The sequence below is a fragment of the Mytilus edulis genome, chromosome 13 (genome assembly GCF_963676685.1).
Source record: "Mytilus edulis chromosome 13, xbMytEdul2.2, whole genome shotgun sequence".
In the NCBI taxonomy this organism is placed as follows: domain Eukaryota; kingdom Metazoa; phylum Mollusca; class Bivalvia; order Mytilida; family Mytilidae; genus Mytilus; species Mytilus edulis.
Genome location: NC_092356.1, coordinates 32372557 through 32392708, shown reverse-complemented (window position 1 = coordinate 32392708; position 20152 = coordinate 32372557). Strand labels below are relative to the sequence as shown.

The window sequence follows — 20152 nt, the reverse complement described above, 5'->3', positions numbered from 1 at the left end:
GAGAGTTGTGTCCTTGGCAATCATATATATGGTATGCCATCCTTATCTTCTTATTTATATTTCTAATACACACATACATTGACAATATATATATACATGTATAATGATTTGACAAGTATCAGTTTGGATTCAAACAAGTATCAGATGTTGTTCAGTTTCACTTCATTGGACTTGGGAATTACTCTCGGGGGGGGGGGGGGGGGGGGGGGGAACTATAAGAAATATATGATTAGATCAATAAAGTTCCAATAACTTCTTTGTCTCTCATCCTTCTTGGTGTTACAAGCTGTTTTTATCAATCTTTTTTTACATATTGGCATTCCACTCTTTTATTGCAGAGCATTAATATCCACATGAAACCCAAACAATATTGGAAAAGGTTATACATATCACCTATGTATCTGTATTTGCAATTTATCATGTTGCAAAACAATATATATCTCCATCATTCTTGAAGTTATTTCAATCTTAATATGCTACCCTACACTATAATATTTATTTATGCTTTGAATGATCCAGTCATGTCCATATTCATATTATGCCTTCATATAATTTCAGTCAGTGGAAAGACATACATGTAGAATCAACATCCTAGATGATTTTTCAATTTATATACAGACTATGAAAACACTGCTGTAGTTCTTTGATTCTTTAATAAGTTGTACATGTTGTTAATTGTGATGTAACACATTACTTTTCATAAACTACATGTACAAAATGATTGAAAGAAGGTAAGATATTAAAGTTATACTCAAATAGTTATTTTTACTTGTGAGAAAGTTGCATGTAATATTTCATAGAAAATGATGATTCTTCTTCTTGTTATTGACTTACAAATGTAACTCGGTCTCAAATGAAATGAAAGTTCAAAGATTTAAGAATACAAACAAGTACATGTGTGCATAAACAAATATTAAAATATTATTGTCTACATGTGTATTAACATTGCCATGTAAAATATCCGAATATTTTTTATAGTATACAGCTGTTGACCATTTTAACAACACAGACTTCAAATTTTGTAGTCTCATTGAAATTAAGTCCTGTATTTGCAGATTTTTCCATCTTTCATACATGTAGGTGTAATTAAGATTGAGCCAAACTGCATGGAAAAATGTACTGGAACAGTTTACTTTTAAAATATTGATGTACTTTGTAATGAGCACCATAGGCTGATCTAGGGGGCTGGGTGAAGACTGAAGCCCTTTTGGTGGAAAAAAATTGCTTAATTATATGTGAAATCACTGAAGCATGACTGAGAGCAGTCCCCTTAGGTCAGTCAGAGTACAACAAGTTCTGGATCTGCGACTGAGCATCTACATGTATACCAATATAAAATACATGACACTCTAAAATAAGAGAATTAAACAACCACAAACTTTTGAATAGTTTACAATCAAGACAACAACAACATTGACCTTCTTCATTTTTGGGATCAAGGTGACAGGGCTGCCACTTTTTAAGAACATCATTGATTATTTCAATCACATTTTTTAGATTGAAATGCTTTTGTAAAATTTAGTTACACATTTATGATAATTTGATAAAGCTTAGAACAATGTAATAGTTTTGTTTCTAACTATTTTTTATATCTGCAATAAAATGAGAAGTGTTATTGTCTTTATAAGACATTAATATATAAGTCACATTTTATTGTACTTTTAAATTGCATATAATTGTAATTTTTTTTCTTATATTGGATTTGTTTTTCACTACATGAATAACATTATAATTTCAGGTTAGAATGCAAAACTGGTGAAGATGAAGGATATAATTGTGATCTACATTATTGATTAATTTGAAGCAGATTTTGTTCTTAAGAGTAAAATAAAAAAAAAACAGACGTGTGTTTTAGGAAGATGTTCAACTATTAACAAGACAACAAACATATTCATTGTATGACTGAGAGAGAAATGAATATAAGTGTAATTAAAGAGTAGACTCTTAATTTTCTTTTTCTATTCACACTTACCTATATATAGCTACATGTATATTACCGAGCTCCAATTAGACTCATATTTATTTAACCCTCTTTCCAATTTATTTGCAATCTTTGGTAATCTTATTCAATTACAATTTGGTGGTCCTTTGGTCAATGTATCTAGTGCTGACAATTCTTGTTGTTTTTTATGCCCCACCTACAATAGTAGAGGGGCATTATGTTTTCTGGTCTGTGCGTCCGTTAGTCCGTCTGTCCCGCTTCAGGTTAAAGTTTTTGGTCAAGGTAGTTTTTGATGAAGTTGAAGTCCAATCGACTTCAAACTTAGTATACATGTTCCCTATGATATGATCTTTTTAATTTTAATGCCAAATTAGAGGGTTTACCCCAATTTAACGGTCCACTGAACATAGAAAATGATAGTGCGAGTGGGGCATTCGTGTACTGGGGACACATTCTTGTTGTTCGACTTTTAAGATATATGGTCCTAGGTTAGGCAAAGGATATCGTATGTATGCAGATATCCCTGTCACATTGATCATTATGGTGTTTTTATAAGTAGTGTTGTTTATTGGTGTAAAATCAGGATCCCAAGTCATTTAAAAGTGCAAGTGTCAAACAAATAAAACTTAATATGACCAAAAGCAACCAGAGTTTCACACTACTTACTTAGAACAAGGTCATACAGAATGAGAATGTGTTGGGCTTACACATACTGTAAGTGCTTAATTCTCCTGTAACTTGTGACGGTCTAACAGCTTAAAATTTAAGAACAAACGGTTGACACACAGAAATTTCACCCTTATAATAAATAAAAATATGTGGTAAGATTGCTAATGATTGAAAAAAGACAACTCTCCACCAGAGACCAAATGAATCTACCGAAAAATAACTCATTTGTGTCTCTGCATGCAAAAGCTCTCAAGTCAATAAACCCTGAACATGGGCTGATCTAAAAATCTCCATGGGAATAAGATGTGCTTCAGTTAATACAACCTGATGCAGATGTTGGATTTTTAAAAGGGGTTTATGGAGGGGTCCCCAACCTAGACGAAGTTATAGTAGTGGAATCTGCAAAACCTGGACTGACCCTAAATGAAGCTTTATTATTATAAAATTATCGACGTACGATTGATGGTTACATCACTGACTGCAGCTGGAAACAACAAATAAGAAAGATGAGTACGTATGTCAGCTTCTTATAGTTCTTGTAACATGCTCAAATAAGCTTCTGTGTGAAATCCGCCCCATAAAGTTAATGGGACGTGTTTGTCAAGAAAAGGACATTTGTTTTAACGAAGAAAATTCGAGTGTCTGCATCTTTGGTTGATATACAAAAACAAAACATTTAGCACGCCTATGACAAATGTATGAGTTTTAATTTTAAGATGTCCTCTTTCTAGAAAGAATTGACGTGGGAGTGAATTGGAAACTCCTAATTCCTGTATCCGTATTGTTTAATAAATTCACGATATTGAAAGCCGTTTCGTCGGCAGCGAACCGTCAACGATAACATTTCCTGGAGTAACACCAGCGTATATATACATGATATATAGATAGCTATTACAATGTGTAGGAAACAACAAATGAATAGCAGTGGCGGATCCAGAAATTTTCATAAGTGGGGGCACACTGACTGAAATAAGAGGGGGCCCGCTCCAGTCACGCTTCAGTGATTCCCTATATAAGCAACCAAAGTTTTTCCCAAATAGGGCCCCCCCCCCCCCTAAATCCGCCTCTGAATAGATCTATTCTTGATGTTTATATCAAATAATGGTATATATATTTTTTCAAACTCCCAAAAGGCATATATAATAATCTGATTCTTAATTTAGAGGTATTAATATAAAGAAACATTATAAACGGTTCCCATGGCCAGAGACATGTGTGTATATATGTCTCTGCCATATGGCCACCTGTTTCTTATGTCATAGCTTCAAACTGTCATAATTATCAAAGATTTGCAATCCAGATTTAATAAAGATACAAATTATTGAACCAAGGACACAATATATATGTATATAAGCCCTAGTGGTCGTGTGGTCTAGCGGGACGGCTATGTACAGTGCAGGCGATTAGGGGTCGCAATATCTCAGTAGCATGGGTTGCGAAAGCAAATTTACAGATCTAACATTGTTGGGTTGATGTTTAGACGAGTTGTTACTTGTATATAAATTTTGTCACTCTAAATTGTGCCTTGATCCGCCTATGCTGATCAGGGGCGGATCCAGAATTTTTCCTAAGGAGGGCCCGCTGACTGACCTAAAAGGGGTGGGGGGCTCCAGTAATGCTTCAATGATTCCCTATAATCAACCAAATTTTTCCAACGAAAGGGGGGCCTGGGTCCGCTATTTTTCACCGAATCAGCATATAGGCGGATCCCCCTATCGTTGGAAAAATTTGGTTGATTATAGGGAATCATTGAAGCAAATTAAAGTAGCCAACTTGCATGAAAACTATATATATATGAGAGGTTCTTCCCTAAATTAATATTGGACTGGTTTTCAGTGCAGGATAATAATTACACAATTTCTATTATGTCCAACCTCTGTATACCTGCATTATTCATATACATTCTGGAATCTTCTAGTTTTTATTTTGTCAATACTGTGATTTAAAAAGAACAGAAATACGGAAAGATCATCATGTGAATAATGTAAGAATAAAATAGAAGTTTTGATTTAATAATATTGCAGATAGAGCTAGCTATTATCTGAGGCTATAATTTGGTGACACTCTCAGAGCCTTTATATATAATTATATTATAATACCACTTCACGCGGAGTCCCTTTTTATTAATATCCAACACATTTTGACAACATTTTATGTAAATTTCTTCCTGAATATAAATTCATTTTCAATTAATTTAACTCGATTAATGAAATATGTATATCGGTATACTACTGTTTTCTGAATTTAACGAATCAAACCAGTTAAATTCATTTTCAATTAATTTAACTCAATCCCCCCTTCCCCCCCCTTTTTTTCGTTTTTATATTACACGTAGAAAACACTCTAAGTGAGTGCATTCGTGTGCTAGCACGTGTTTGTTATCCTATTTTGGGAGTGTAGAAGAAGACCCCAAATAACCGGTCAAGGGTTCATACACTTATCAAAATAAAAACACAAAAAAACTTTAAGCCAATCGAATTAGCAGGATAATTTATCGGTATGTTCGGACTGTATGTTTATTTGTTATGTAAAATCTAGATATTTCCGAAATAAAGCCGCCATTGTCTGAATATCATCTGAAGCGAGTTAGGCTCCCCTCTCTATGATTTCCCCTGGACAAACAGTAAAAGGTAAGTAGTTTGTGATTAGTTTTAACGATTTTGTTACTTTCTTTCAAATTCACTTAATAGGGGAAATGTGCACAGAAAGAGGTCGCTTTCAGGCCTGTACCGTCGTCTAAAGCGCCGATTTTTTAATTCAAAACGATGTGTACGTACCAAGATTTTTTTAAATTATATTTTGGAGTTCGAGTTGTAATGATCGAGTGACAGGTAACGTATTGTGCATTCTTTGTTGCAATGATCAAAAACAATACATGTGAGAGGAGAAATACAATGTAACATGTTTATTTAATGGAAATCAAATTTATAAAACATTTTTCTTTTTTAATTTCAGTTTCAAAATTATATAGCCAACAGATTCTACAGGCCATGGGGATGACAATATCACAGAACTGTTGGATCAACTCTCATAGTACCAGCTATCTTCTGATGAACTACCCAGTTTTGACCAGGCAATAGCAATGGGAGCTGAGTGAATGGCAGAGATAATAGATGACATTTTACATTGCAAAAAAAACAACATAATGACATTCTTTCAAATATCAATTCCTACTGTGGGAGAGCATTTTCAATTATAAAGAAATATTGACACTGAATTCTGATCAGAACTTGACTATGTTACATTTATATTGTACATTGTTGTATGCTGTTATCAAATAAATGTAACTAAACTTGAAACTGGCAGTTGTTTTGAATATGTGCCTAGTGGTGGTGCTTTAAAAACAACATACATGACATAAGAGACCACTGTTTAATATGATAAAAGTTCACAGTAGAATATATATTGTTTTTAGTATATTAACAAATTTGTATGTGAAATTATGAACATTACCACATTCATATTAAAAAGTCCGCATCTACGTCACGCGTTTTCACACGCTTTTTGACATGTCATGTCATGTCATGACATGATTTCCCATTGTCAGAGGTTGACATGTATGCTCAAGACACAATAATAGATTTTATAACAAGCTCTGAAATTTTTAACCACAATATGGCATATACTAAAGCATGGAATGGAGATTAGTATGAAAAATCTTGAATTTGTGCATTTGTTCTAAATCTTTGATAAAATGAATACAAATTGAATGGAACTGTCCATTTTATCTGTTTAAATGAAACTATTTATTATTCTTTTTAAATAAGATAAGATATGATTGGATACAGGTTGTTTATTAAGGCTTTTCTGAAAGAAGTAGAGAATGAGGTAAACCAGCATGTAGGGGTGGGGACATAAAATGATGTATGTTTCTTTAAGTACTGGGGACATACAAGTATTTATTATAGCCAAGGTTTTCACAATAGCCCAGTATTGCATTAATAATGTCATAAGAATTCTTTATATCTTTATGTCACAGTATAGGGAAAACGGTAGTATTTAATTTTCCCAGCATTAGGTTGGCCTTTTGTGTACCCAAGCCAGGGCGTAGGAAGTCAACTTAAGAGCGCTGTGATTGGATGTAAGGGTACAATATATTTTTTATTTATCTATGAATAACTGCAGTGTGTATATTTACAATATAAATTTTGAAACTTATTGAAATATTTTCTAGAGAATTATTCGAAAAGACTTGCAAAATTTCATAAATTTGGTGCAAAATGACGGTGGGCATGGATAACATAAACAAGCTCCGTTGGAAGTTGGTCATGATACTATTTGGCTTTAATTTTTAAAACACAATAATAAAGTACTAACACAACATATAACTGTTTTATTCAGGTTTTTATCTTAAAAAGTGGTAAATTTAGAAAATGTTAACATTGTCGCCTATGGCAGAATAAATAGTACCGTTTTCCCTATAAGTCACTTCACTTCTCCTTCCTACGGCTATGGCGTCTCAGAAAAAATAAAATTCGGAAACTGACATGGCCTAAACAGGGACCTGGTTTTACTCATGAATGTGGAATGATTATGATTATGATAAATAAGTAACTCTTTACCTTCTGATATTTATACATTAAACAGGCGCGGATCCAGCCATTTTAAAAGGGGGGTCCCAACCCAGAATAAAGGGGGGGGGATTCCAACTATATATATGATCCCATTCAAAAAGGGGGGGGGGGTGGGCAAGGGGTTTAGCTGTTATGCTGTTATGGGGTAATTTAATTCTTTGTTATCTGTTATTCTGAAAATATATTTGCTGTTAGTTGTTATTGTCCTGTTACTTGTTAGCTGTTATAGGACTATTGTTTTTATTGTTATCGGTTATTGTGAAATTGTATTTGCTAGCTGTTAACTGTTATTGAAAATTGGAATGTTAGCATTTTGACAGCCAATCTTAACACAGGCACTTGTCTCAGAAAAAAAATTCCTATATACCTTAATATTAGAAAAACAATTCTGAGACTCAAGTAGAAATTGAAGATAATTGAACATTGTGAATTTGTGACTTGGATGGAGAGTTGTCTCATTGGCACTCATACCACATCTTCTAATAACTATTGAGGTCTTTCCAATGGTGATATGAAGGTCACGTATTTGCAGAAGGATTCCAGTAACATACATCTCATAAACATATAAATATCAGTCGGGTAAGAAGGACCATTCCAGTATACATTATTATTACTCTTTGTAATACATTCCATTGTCTGTGAAAATGTCTTTAGATGTACAATTGTTACATACAAATTATAATTTGTAATAAATGTGTATAAATCATGCAAATTATAGTTTGTATTTTGACTTTGTACACATTTTTCTAACAAATTAAAATTTATGTTTTGACTTTGTACACATTTGTGCTTCAATGTTTTTTTTTTATATCAAAATTGCTTTTCAGGAAAAAGTGCTCTAAATATCAAATAAATATAATGTGTCACTGGCTTCATTTTCTTGAAAAATTAAAAAAAGAGAAAAGCCCAAAAATTGATCTATCGAATTCCCTTGATTTTTGTTTTAATTATGATCCTCATCAGATATATTCTTGGCCATATGTTTTCATTTTTGTTATTTAAGTTTAATATACATGTACACAGGGTGTACAAAGAACAGTATCCCCATACATACGGAATATGTAAATTCAGACAATTATAAATATCACAAAAAAAGGAAAACATATGGCTAGGGATGCCTGGATTAGTCGATTTATTTTAAGCGTGACATGTGAAAGTCGAATAATTAAGCGTAAAAACTCAGGGGAAACAAATTCTTGCAGGACACAGGAAATTACTATTATGGCAACAAAAAGCTTGATACAGGATTCTAACTAAACAATAAGCCCAATGAGACCCCTATGATTTGTACTAAAATATGTAAAAAAATGTAATTTGTACAAAAATTCCATGTACACTCAAAACTGAAAAACTTAAAACTGAACAAAAGTACTAGTTCCTGTTTTTGTTAAAGGAATATTTATATATGTAAGTCTCTGTTAAGGCCTAGCTAGGTCCATAAAACCAGTTTTCTAGTAAGATCTAATGTATTGGTCCTTGACCGGACTGATTTTAAGATTTCATTTACTGTTATCTGTTATTATCACTTTTCAATTCCTTGTTATCTGTTTTAAGCCAAATCAATTTACTGTTTTGCTGTTATTGGAACCCCCCTTGCCCCCCCTCTTCAAATGCATTGATCGGCCCAAAAAAAGGGGGGGTCCAACCCCCGGAACCCCCCCACTGGATCCGCCACTGTTAAATATGAAGATTATATATATACATGATTTTATATTTATATATACATGATATATGGAAGAATTAGATATTAAAAAATTACTTTACAAATTAAACCTTGGCGGATCCAGGGGGGGTCCCGGGGTTGGAACCCCCTTTTTTTTTGGACGATCAATGCATTTGAATGGGAGCATATAGTTGGAACCCCCCTTTTTAAAATGACTGGATCCGCCCGATTATAAATCTCTATTTTCAGACATAGGCTCATATAAATTTGATGTTTGAAGAATTAAAATAAATCTTGAGACAGCAAATGATATGAACAATAAAATATATATGCATGTGACATACAAAATTATAAAGTCATATATACATGTATATACAAAGCGATATTTTGCAATATTTAAATTATGTTGGCCCAAATCTTGATAGTTGAATTTGTAAGCCCTAAACATGTTAAACATTAAAAAATTAACCCCAAAGCAAAGTTGAAACATAAGAATGACCATATAGTCTTTAATGTACCAGTATACATGTATGCTATTGCCATGAAACTAGGTAAACTGTCTTATAATGATGATAATTTCCTAATTTCAGTTCATTCCATGTTTGATTAGAATTAGTATTTCTTCTCTGCAAGGTCTCTAGCAGTCTAGTGTGGATAGTGTATATCTTACAACTGATTTCAATACTCTTTCCAAATTTATTTCTTTGAATATTAACATGATTAAGGATAAAATAGTACGTCGAGTGATTTGGTATTGTTTAACATGTTTAAAAAGGTCAAATATTAGTTGTCTGAATTTGTCAAACTAAATTACAGAAATAGCTGAAATTTTACAAAAGTTTAGTTTAAGTAAAGCATATTTGAAAATAATGATAAAAGATATAGGTCACCTATGAGTTGAAAAAAATATTTCACTTTTAATGCCAAAAAATGACATTTTTGCTGCAAAGGGAGATAATTTGGAGCTTTTTTCAATGATATATAAATTTTAAAAGTCTTCTGGTGCCAAAACAAATTGATTTTTTTGAATAATTTTTATACCTTATGATAAAGTAACAGCTAATAAAGTAATGAATAAAATTTGTAGTGCAAAAAAAAAAGGGTTTATTTTTTCTTTGAAATTTGTATACCCTCGAGCCTCCTTAAACAGTAAACATGTTTAGCAAAGTCAGTGGCGGATGCAGAAATTTTCATAAGTGGGGGCCCACTGGCTGCCTAAGAGGGGGCCCACTTCTGTCACCCTTCAGTGATTCCCTATATAATCAACCCTAAATCCGCCTCTGAAAGTAAAATCTACTATTAAGTTTCATTTGACCAAATTTGTCAATTGACCCTTAAGGAGTTATTGCCCTTTAAAGACTAAAAAAAAAAATCTCCTTTGAAACAGCTGAATGAGTTTCAGAGTATATAGTATAAATTATGTATTTTATTTTCAAGAAACATACCCACCATGACCAAAAATAGGAGTAAAATGCCTTTTTTTTTTGCTTATGAAGAAAATATGACAGATACAAAGAACATTTAAATGGAGTTTTTAAAAGCAATTCAGGCAATTAATTGAGAGCCCCTTGTTTTAATTGCTTCTGTAAGTAATACAGTCAAGGATATAACTCTATAGGATTATTACAGAAAATAACATACAATTGTTGCTGTGGACTAAAAAAAAAAATGTTTCAAAGGGACAATAATATACATCATTAGTTTTGTCAAAATATATACAAGTTCTATTAATATTACTATTGTCTTTATGTATACTTAACCATGTTAACTGTAGAAAGTTTTTTTTGGATAACAAACATTTGTTATTACAGATTTAGAAAAAAAATAGGATTAAAGAGTAGACAAGTCATGAAAGTATCTGTAATAACATACATGTAAGTTATATTAAAACCCTGTAGAGTCATATCCCAGACTGTAATACATTAATTTGAATTTATGACAACAGACACATGCAGGTTATACTGTTAGTAATATTTCAGAGTTTAACCTTGTTAAGCACACCAATCATAAAAGAATAATTAATCAGGTCATTGTTGTCCAATGAAAAATTAGTATGAACACGATGAAGAAAAAGTAAGGGAATGTTTATTTGTTAAACTATTGACCGAGGTAATCGTGGTAATAGTCTTTGAAACTGTTGACTGGCAAATAGTCTGTGAAATGAAAAAAACAGAAATATTTCATTCCTTATTTTATATTATTGTATATAGAAAAACACATAATGATGTATAATAATGTAATGTAATGCAACTATAGTCATTAAATGATAGTTTTCACCCTTTTTAGGTCTAGGGCAAGAAATATAGAAGATAAAGAAATATGTAAACAGTTACAGTAGAAATGATAGACAAAACAAGATAAGCAGAAGACAATACTGCCTAAATGGTAAGGCCACTTCTATATAATTAAAAGTGATTGCCCTTGAATGATGACTATTATAAAAAAAATAAGAAGATTCGGTATGGTAAATTCAGTGATCTTTCCACCAGAGTTCAATGAAGTGGTCCTGATGCAAGTGATTAAAGGCCAATGGTGGGCTTCGATCATGAGAAAACCGATTGTCCCCCCTTGTGTGGGAAACATTTGGTTGATTATATAGGGAATCACTGAAGCATGACTGGAGAGGCCCCCCCTTTCCCTTATGAAAAGTTCTGGATCCGCCACTGCCAAACTTTATGAGTCGGCCGTTAAAGACCCAAACATGAAAAGATTTAAGCAATCCAAATTAATTCAAAACTAATAACAATTAATAAAAAAAATGTCTGTGAGCACTCAACCTTACCATAATCTTATTCTAGGACAGTGGTTCAAAAAGCACAACATATGAACAAATAAAAACTGTTGCAAGTTGCTCAACTGAAAATATCACTGCAAGGCACTAAAACAACTAATATTAAGTCGTGGACACAAGGCACTGAAATAAGAAAACTCATAAGTAAGAATATCCAATAAAAGTTTATTCAAACGTTCATATATAACATGAAAGATAAGCTTATTTTATATTGCTGTTATTTCTCCATTTATAAATTTATTTTTTTCATTTTTTGTATTTATAGGTCAGACATCTGGGTTTTCATGTTCATCAACAGGTCAATACTGAAGAGGAAACTTAAAGTTAATACTTTTCAACATTGTGTGCTAATTGGATTAATGTGAATTGAAATGTGTGCTTTCCAGGAAAAAAATTTAGAAAATTTCAACAAAATGGCTATAAAAAAAAATGGAGTACTATCATAGATGCAAAAGAACACAATTGAGTAAATGCAACACCCTACATATTCACTGAAGGATTAGTAAGAAATGTAGAAAAAAAATTGTTGTCGAAATAAACAACTGCTTTATCTGTTTGTGTACATGGCTCCGTCATATCAAATATACAGCCAATGACAAAGGAAGATGTTTGAAGAACAGATTGCAAAAATGTTTTCTCTGTCAATTGAAGGAAGATGTCTGGTGGATGGAATTATTTATGTACTGAACTGTTATGTAGGGGATTGAATAACTGTACACAGCAGCTGAAACAGAAGAAAAATTAAATTAACATGAAAAGTGTTTATTTTATTTAATCTGCAAATATATACGAGTGCAATATTAATAACTTCACAAATGGTATGATATTCATAGCGTTTTTCTTTTTAAATGTATTGTATTAATCAACCAGACTATCATGACTTGTTTTTGTATTTTACTCATTAATGAAAATTTATTGAAGTTTTAATCATGTTTATTATCATTTGTATCAACAATGATCAATTATTCATACTAGAAAAAATTATATTCATACTGTTTGAACTGTTTTAAAATTTCCATAGAGGAAAAATAGTGGAAAACATTTCCTTTGGGGAAATTTGATGTACAAAATATTCCTCAGAGGAAATTTAGAGAACAATGTTTTTCCTTAGAGGAAATCTGTAGTCTTGAATTTTCCCTTAAGGAAAAGTGTTTATCAAAAATTTCCTCAAAGGAAATTGTAGTTTTCAAAATTTCCTCACAGGAAAAAGTATTTCCTCGAAGGAAAATTTGAAGCCACAAATTTCCTCAGAGGAAATAGACAATGATAGAATTTCCTCAAGGGAAAATTTGAAGCATCAAATTTCCTCAGAGGAAAAAGAATTTCCTCAGAGGAAATAGAATTTCCTCGAAGGAAATATTCATGCAGCAAATTCCCTAAGGGAAATCTTTTTCCCTTGAGGAAAAAATAATTTCCCTTGAGGAAAACTGTTTTTCCTAAATTAAATTTCCCTTGAGGAAAACTACTTTTCCCCTGAGGAAATTGTTCAAAAATGGGCATAACTTTTTCAACAGTGGTGCTAGAGCCAAATTTTTTTAGGACAAATATCAGGGAACCAATACCAACCAAGTTATCAACTTCATTTTGACTTGACTCCAAAAATTAAGGTGACAACTTTTGCACTCAGCGGAATTGCAAACTTGTCCCGGAGACTGTATAATATATGGTTGGATCTCTCCTTTTTTTTAACATGGCTAGATTCGCGCCTGGAATGGGTGAAAATTTTCCGAGTTTATATATATATCAAGTCTAGAAAAACATCTTATTGTATTGCTTGCTATACCTAGCTGTATTTCAAATGTTATGATTGATTCAAACTGCATTTCTCAAAAGTTTCATGAAGACATATTGTGTTTTTCTATGTTGTGATGTTATGCTATTGTTTCAGAAAAAGGGAACGAAGGTTTGGATCCATTAAAACGTTTAATCCTGCTGCACATGTTTGCACCTGTCCTAAGTCAGAAATCTGATGTACAGTAGTTGTCGTTAGTTTATGTAATTTATACGTGTTTCTCGTTTCCCGTTTTTTTAATTTTATATAGATTAGACCGTTGGTTTTCCCGTTTGAATGGTTTTACACTAGTAATTTTGGGGCCCTTTATAGCTTGTTGTTCGGTGTGAGCCAAGGCTCCGTGTTGAAGGCCGTACATTGACATATAATGGTTTACTTTTTTTTAAATTGTTATTTGGATGGAGAGTTGTCTCATTGGCACTCACACCACATCTTCCTATATCTATATATTAAATAATGTTTTAAATATCCCCATAAAGAATGTCATAGATGGTATGAATCAAAACTAAGAAATAGATGAACGGGAAACGCTTTTCCGTTGTTAAGATTGGACAAAAAAGCTATAAAGAACACCCCCCCCCCCCCCCCCCCGCAACACACACACTTTTACGATATATATATATACAATCATTAATACCATTGAATCATTTCGCTGAGATAGTAATTCTGTTTTTCTATATTACATATCACATAGAATATGGAAATATATGAGCAAAGCATTTGTCAAATACACTTACTCGTAGTTTTCTGTGTTGTTATTTTTGTATCAACTCTTTTTTATCCCCATTATCATAAATTCATAAACTGGCAGACGATTCTTGTTTATGAAATAAACTATGGAACACCAATATGCTCATGATGCATATGAATATGTGAGAAAAATCAAACGAAAAAGGATACATAAACACAAAAATAGAAACATTCAAACACAACAGACTCGATTTGTAGTATTACCTAGGAGCTAACCAAATAACAGGAAACCAAGAATATGGACTAATAGAATCATTGCTATGCAAAAATTGCTTACAACCCATTGCATTGAGTGTGTAGGCAAAGGTTAAATCTTTACCTAGCTTGTTAGCTAGACGATCCGTGAAATCATTATTAAGTTAGGTAAACTACCCTCCTTCAAGACTAGACTATTCCGACAGATAACCAATCTATGTCTGTAGTATTATGCTTCTTCGAAAGGATGGTAGTATACATTACCTGATAATGACTTCACGGTTCAGCTTGCAATAATTCTAACCAAAGATATTACATTTTCTTATACCCTTCAATTCAACCGACTGTGAAAATTACACCAAACCTGTATTTCCTTTTTGATCTAATCAGTTTTTTGTTGTTGTCTGCTGCAGTTCGTCTGTTGTTTCTGTGATTGTTGGTTGGGAGTATCATGTACTTAAGTATTATTCCCAATGTAATACTGTGAAAGTACTTTTATTCGTGGGGAACCAATTTTCGTGGTTTTCGTTGATGACTTTATCAACGAATTTAAGTGCCCAACTAAATGAAACAACCGTTGTCCAAATCAAGACATGGAAAGATTACCATGTAGGTTTGACTACTGATAATATATAGAGAATGGATTGAATATTGCCAAATCTGAGAATACTGATACTAGTAGTCACAGGGCAAACGCACTATGAACTACAACTGCAGACAGGAGTATACCCATTTAATCTTTAAAAACAAGTCGGCAAGTACATGTATGCCTATATATTTATTGAACATCGTTATTTAACTATTTCATCCAAAGTCACCATAAGCCATTCCAAAAAAAAAAGTAATTTGGTATGCAATCAATTCTTTCATAATTTGTGTTTTTAATAAAAAAAAATATATAGCTTCACGTCTACAATCATTTCAATAAATTTCCAATTTGCAAAATCGGTCGATGTAGAAATGTATCTTCACGTAACGTCCAGTTTACTTTTTCAGATTGTCAGCGTTCGTATCTTTATTTAGTCCTGCTAATGTCAATTTGTAATCAGTTCCATGCAATAGTTGTATAGATATGAATTCCTCCATTTTGTCCTTACTTCCATCTGACTTCTAAGCATTGCAATTTTGGCAAACATAAAATAAACTAACGGAAAATATGTTAGGCATTTAATGAAATTGTACAGAAAAATATTTACCTCACGAAAAACATTTTCTGATAATATACCGGAAAAAAGGCTCACTTTAATTTTCGATTATTTCACATGATTAAAAGTATGATTCTTTTTTTCTTTAACACTAAAAAGTCTAGAATTGTAATCGTTTTACATCAATGTTTTAAAAACACAGTCCTCATGCAAAGTACATGAGGTCTTTTTTGGTATTCGGGCGCTCCAATACCCCTTAAATCGGATCTGTGCACTATATTCACTATATAGGTTTTGTTCCCCTTTCTATTACCTTTCCTAGGATATATAGGATATACCTGTAATTAGGGGATTCAAGGGTTCAAAATTCGATCATAACGTCCTAGGGGAAGCATTTTTTCTTCAAATCAGCCGTTTTTGACATTTGGGCGCTCCTTACTCCCTTAAACCGCATCTGTGCACTATATTCACTATATAGGTTTTGTTCCCCCTTCTATTACCTTTCTCAGGATATATAGGATATACCTGTAATTAAGGGATTCAAGGGTTCAAAATTCGATCATAACGTCCTAGATGAAGCATTTTTTCTTCAAATCAGCCGTTTTTTACATTCGGGCGCTCCTTACTCCCTTAAACCGCATCTGTGCACTATATTCACTATATAGGTTTTGTTCCCCCTTCTATTACCTTTCTCAGGATATATAGGATATACCTGTAATTAGGGGATTCAAGGGTTCAAAATTCGATCATAACGTCCTAGGAGAAGCATTTTTTCTTCAAATCAGCCGTTTTTGACATTCGGGCGCTCCTTTCTCCCTTAAACCGCATCTGTGCACTATATTCACTATATAGGTTTTGTTCCCCCTTCTATTACCTTTCTCAGGATATATAGGATATACCTGTAATTAGGGGATTCAAGGGTTCAAAATTCGATCATAACGTCCTAGGGGAAGCATTTTTTCTTCAAATCAGCCGTTTTTGACATTTGGGCGCTCCTTACTCCCTTAAACAGCATCTGTGCACTATATTCACTATATAGGTTTTGTTCCCCCTTCTATTACCTTTTACAGGATATATAGGATATACCTGTAATTAGGGGATTCAAGGGTTCAAAATTCGATCATAACGTCCTAGAGGAAGCATTTTTTCTTCAAATCAGCCGTTTTTGGCATTCGGGCGCTCCTTACTCCCTTAAACAGCATCTGTGCACTATATTCAGTGTATAGGTTTTGTTCCCTCTTCTATTACCTTTCTCAGGATATATAGGATATACCTGTAATTAGGGGATTCAAGGGTTCAAAATTCGATCATAACGTCCTAGGGGAAGCATTTTTTCTTCAAATCAGCCGTTTTTGACATTCGGGCGCTCCTTACTCCCTTAAACCGCATCTGTGCACTATATTCACTATATAGGTTTTGTTCCCCCTTCTATTACCTTTCTCAGGATATGTAGGATATACCTGTAATTAGGGGATTCAAGGGTTCAAAATTCGATCATAACGTCCTAGGGGAAGCATTTTTTCTTCAAATCAGCCGTTTTTGACATTCGGGCGTTCCTTACTCCCTTAAACCGCATCTGTGCACTATATTCACTATATAGGTTTTGTTCCCCCTTCTATTACCTTTCTCAGGATATATAGGATATACCTGTAATTAGGGGATTCAAGGGTTCAAAATTCGATCATAACGTCCTAGGGGAGGCATTTTTTCTTCAAATCAGCCGTTTTTGACATTCGGGCGCTCCTTACTCCCTTAAACCGCATCTGTGCACTATATTCACTATATAGGTTTTGTTCCCTCTTCTATTACCTTTCTCAGGATATATAGGATATACCTGTAATTAGGGGATTCAAGGGTTCAAAATTCGATCATAACGTCCTAGGAGAAGCATTTTTTCTTCAAATCAGCCGTTTTTGACATTCGGGCGCTCCTTTCTCCCTTAAACCGCATCTGTGCACTATATTCACTATATAGGTTTTGTTCCCCCTTCTATTACCTTTCTCAGGATATATAGGATATACCTGTAATTAGGGGATTCAAGGGTTCAAAATTCGATCATAACGTCCTAGGGGAAGCATTTTTTCTTCAAATCAGCCGTTTTTGACATTCGGGCGCTCCTTACTCCCTTAAACCGCATCTGTGCACTATATTCACTATATAGGTTTTGTTCCCCCTTCTATTACCTTTCTCAGGATATATAGGATATACCTGTAATTAGGGGATTCAAGGGTTCAAAATTCGATCATAACGTCCTAGGAGAAGCATTTTTTCTTCAAATCAGCCGTTTTTGACATTCGGGCGCTCCTTTCTCCCTTAAACCGCATCTGTGCACTATATTCACTATATAGGTTTTGTTTCCCCTTCTATTACCTTTCTCAGGATATATAGGATATACCTGTAATTAGGGGATTCAAGGGTTCAAAATTCGATCATAACGTCCTAGGGGAAGCATTTTTTCTTCAAATCAGCCGTTTTTGACATTTGGGCGCTCCTTACTCCCTTAAACAGCATCTGTGCACTATATTCACTATATAGGTTTTGTTCCCCCTTCTATTACCTTTTACAGGATATATAGGATATACCTGTAATTAGGGGATTCAAGGGTTCAAAATTCGATCATAACGTCCTAGAGGAAGCATTTTTTCTTCAAATCAGCCGTTTTTGGCATTCGGGCGCTCCTTACTCCCTTAAACAGCATCTGTGCACTATATTCAGTGTATAGGTTTTGTTCCCTCTTCTATTACCTTTCTCAGGATATATAGGATATACCTGTAATTAGGGGATTCAAGGGTTCAAAATTCGATCATAACGTCCTAGGGGAAGCATTTTTTCTTCAAATCAGCCGTTTTTGACATTCGGGCGCTCCTTACTCCCTTAAACCGCATCTGTGCACTATATTCACTATATAGGTTTTGTTCCCCCTTCTATTACCTTTCTCAGGATATGTAGGATATACCTGTAATTAGGGGATTCAAGGGTTCAAAATTCGATCATAACGTCCTAGGGGAAGCATTTTTTCTTCAAATCAGCCGTTTTTGACATTCGGGCGTTCCTTACTCCCTTAAACCGCATCTGTGCACTATATTCACTATATAGGTTTTGTTCCCCCTTCTATTACCTTTCTCAGGATATATAGGATATACCTGTAATTAGGGGATTCAAGGGTTCAAAATTCGATCATAACGTCCTAGGGGAGGCATTTTTTCTTCAAATCAGCCGTTTTTGACATTCGGGCGCTCCTTACTCCCTTAAACCGCATCTGTGCACTATATTCACTATATAGGTTTTGTTCCCTCTTCTATTACCTTTCTCAGGATATATAGGATATACCTGTAATTAGGGGATTCAAGGGTTCAAAATTCGATCATAACGTCCTAGGAGAAGCATTTTTTCTTCAAATCGGCCGTTTTTGACATTCGGGCGCTCCTTTCTCCCTTAAACCGCATCTGTGCACTATATTCACTATATAGGTTTTGTTCCCCCTTCTATTACCTTTCTCAGGATATATAGGATATACCTGTAATTAGGGGATTCAAGGGTTCAAAATTCGATCATAACGTCCTAGGGGAAGCATTTTTTCTTCAAATCAGCCGTTTTTGACATTCGGGCGCTCCTTACTCCCTTAAACCGCATCTGTGCACTATATTCACTATATAGGTTTTGTTCCCCCTTCTATTACCTTTCTCAGGATATATAGGATATACCTGTAATTAGGGGATTCAAGGGTTCAAAATTCGATCATAACGTCCTAGGAGAAGCATTTTTTCTTCAAATCAGCCGTTTTTGAAATTCGGGCGCTCCTTTCTCCCTTAAACCGCATCTGTGCACTATATTCACTATATAGGTTTTGTTCCCCCTTCTATTACCTTTCTCAGGATATATAGGATATACCTGTAATTAGGGGATTCAAGGGTTCAAAATTCGATCATAACGTCCTAGAGGAAGCATTTTTTCTTCAAATCAGCCGTTTTTGACATTCGGGCGCTCCTTTCTCCCTTAAACCGCATCTGTGCACTATATTCACTATATAGGTTTTGTTCCCCCTTCTATTACCTTTCTCAGGATATATAGGATATACCTGTAATTAGGGGATTCAAGGGTTCAAAATTCGATCATAACGTCCATGGGGAAGCATTTTTTCTTCAAATCAGCCGTTTTTGACATTCGGGCGCTCCTTACTCCCTTAAACCGCATCTGTGCACTATATTCACTATATAGGTTTTGTTCCCCCTTCTATTACCTTTCTCAGGATATATAGGATATACCTGTAATTAGGGGATTCAAGGGTTCAAAATTCGATCATAACGTCCTAGGGGAAGCATTTTTTCTTCAAATCAGCCGTTTTTGACATTTGGGCGCTCCTTACTCCCTTAAACAGCATCTGTGCACTATATTCACTATATAGGTTTTGTTCCCCCTTCTATTACCTTTTACAGGATATATAGGATATACCTGTAATTAGGGGATTCAAGGGTTCAAAATTCGATCATAACGTCCTAGAGGAAGCATTTTTTTCTTCAAATCAGCCGTTTTTGGCATTCGGGCGCTCCTTACTCCCTTAAACAGCATCTGTGCACTATATTCAGTGTATAGGTTTTGTTCCCTCTTCTATTACCTTTCTCAGGATATAT

General features: G+C 33.9%; 1 protein-coding gene and 2 long non-coding RNA genes across 3 annotated transcripts in view; 2 read left to right on the top strand and 1 right to left on the bottom strand.

Moving 5' to 3' along the window:
• The window catches only part of LOC139499993 (serine/threonine-protein kinase mTOR-like), a 427410-nt gene that overhangs the window by 9804 nt on the left and 397454 nt on the right, over positions 1 to 20152 (bottom strand). The gene's annotated exons all lie outside the window — the stretch shown is intronic.
• Positions 595 to 1948, top strand: LOC139499999 (uncharacterized). The gene is made up of 2 exons (XR_011658284.1): positions 595 to 731; positions 1739 to 1948. It is a non-coding gene; the product is annotated as an uncharacterized lncRNA (long non-coding RNA).
• LOC139500000 (uncharacterized) lies at positions 10590 to 12044 on the top strand. Its single transcript, XR_011658285.1, has 3 exons — positions 10590 to 10722; positions 11135 to 11233; positions 11905 to 12044. It is a non-coding gene; the product is annotated as an uncharacterized lncRNA (long non-coding RNA).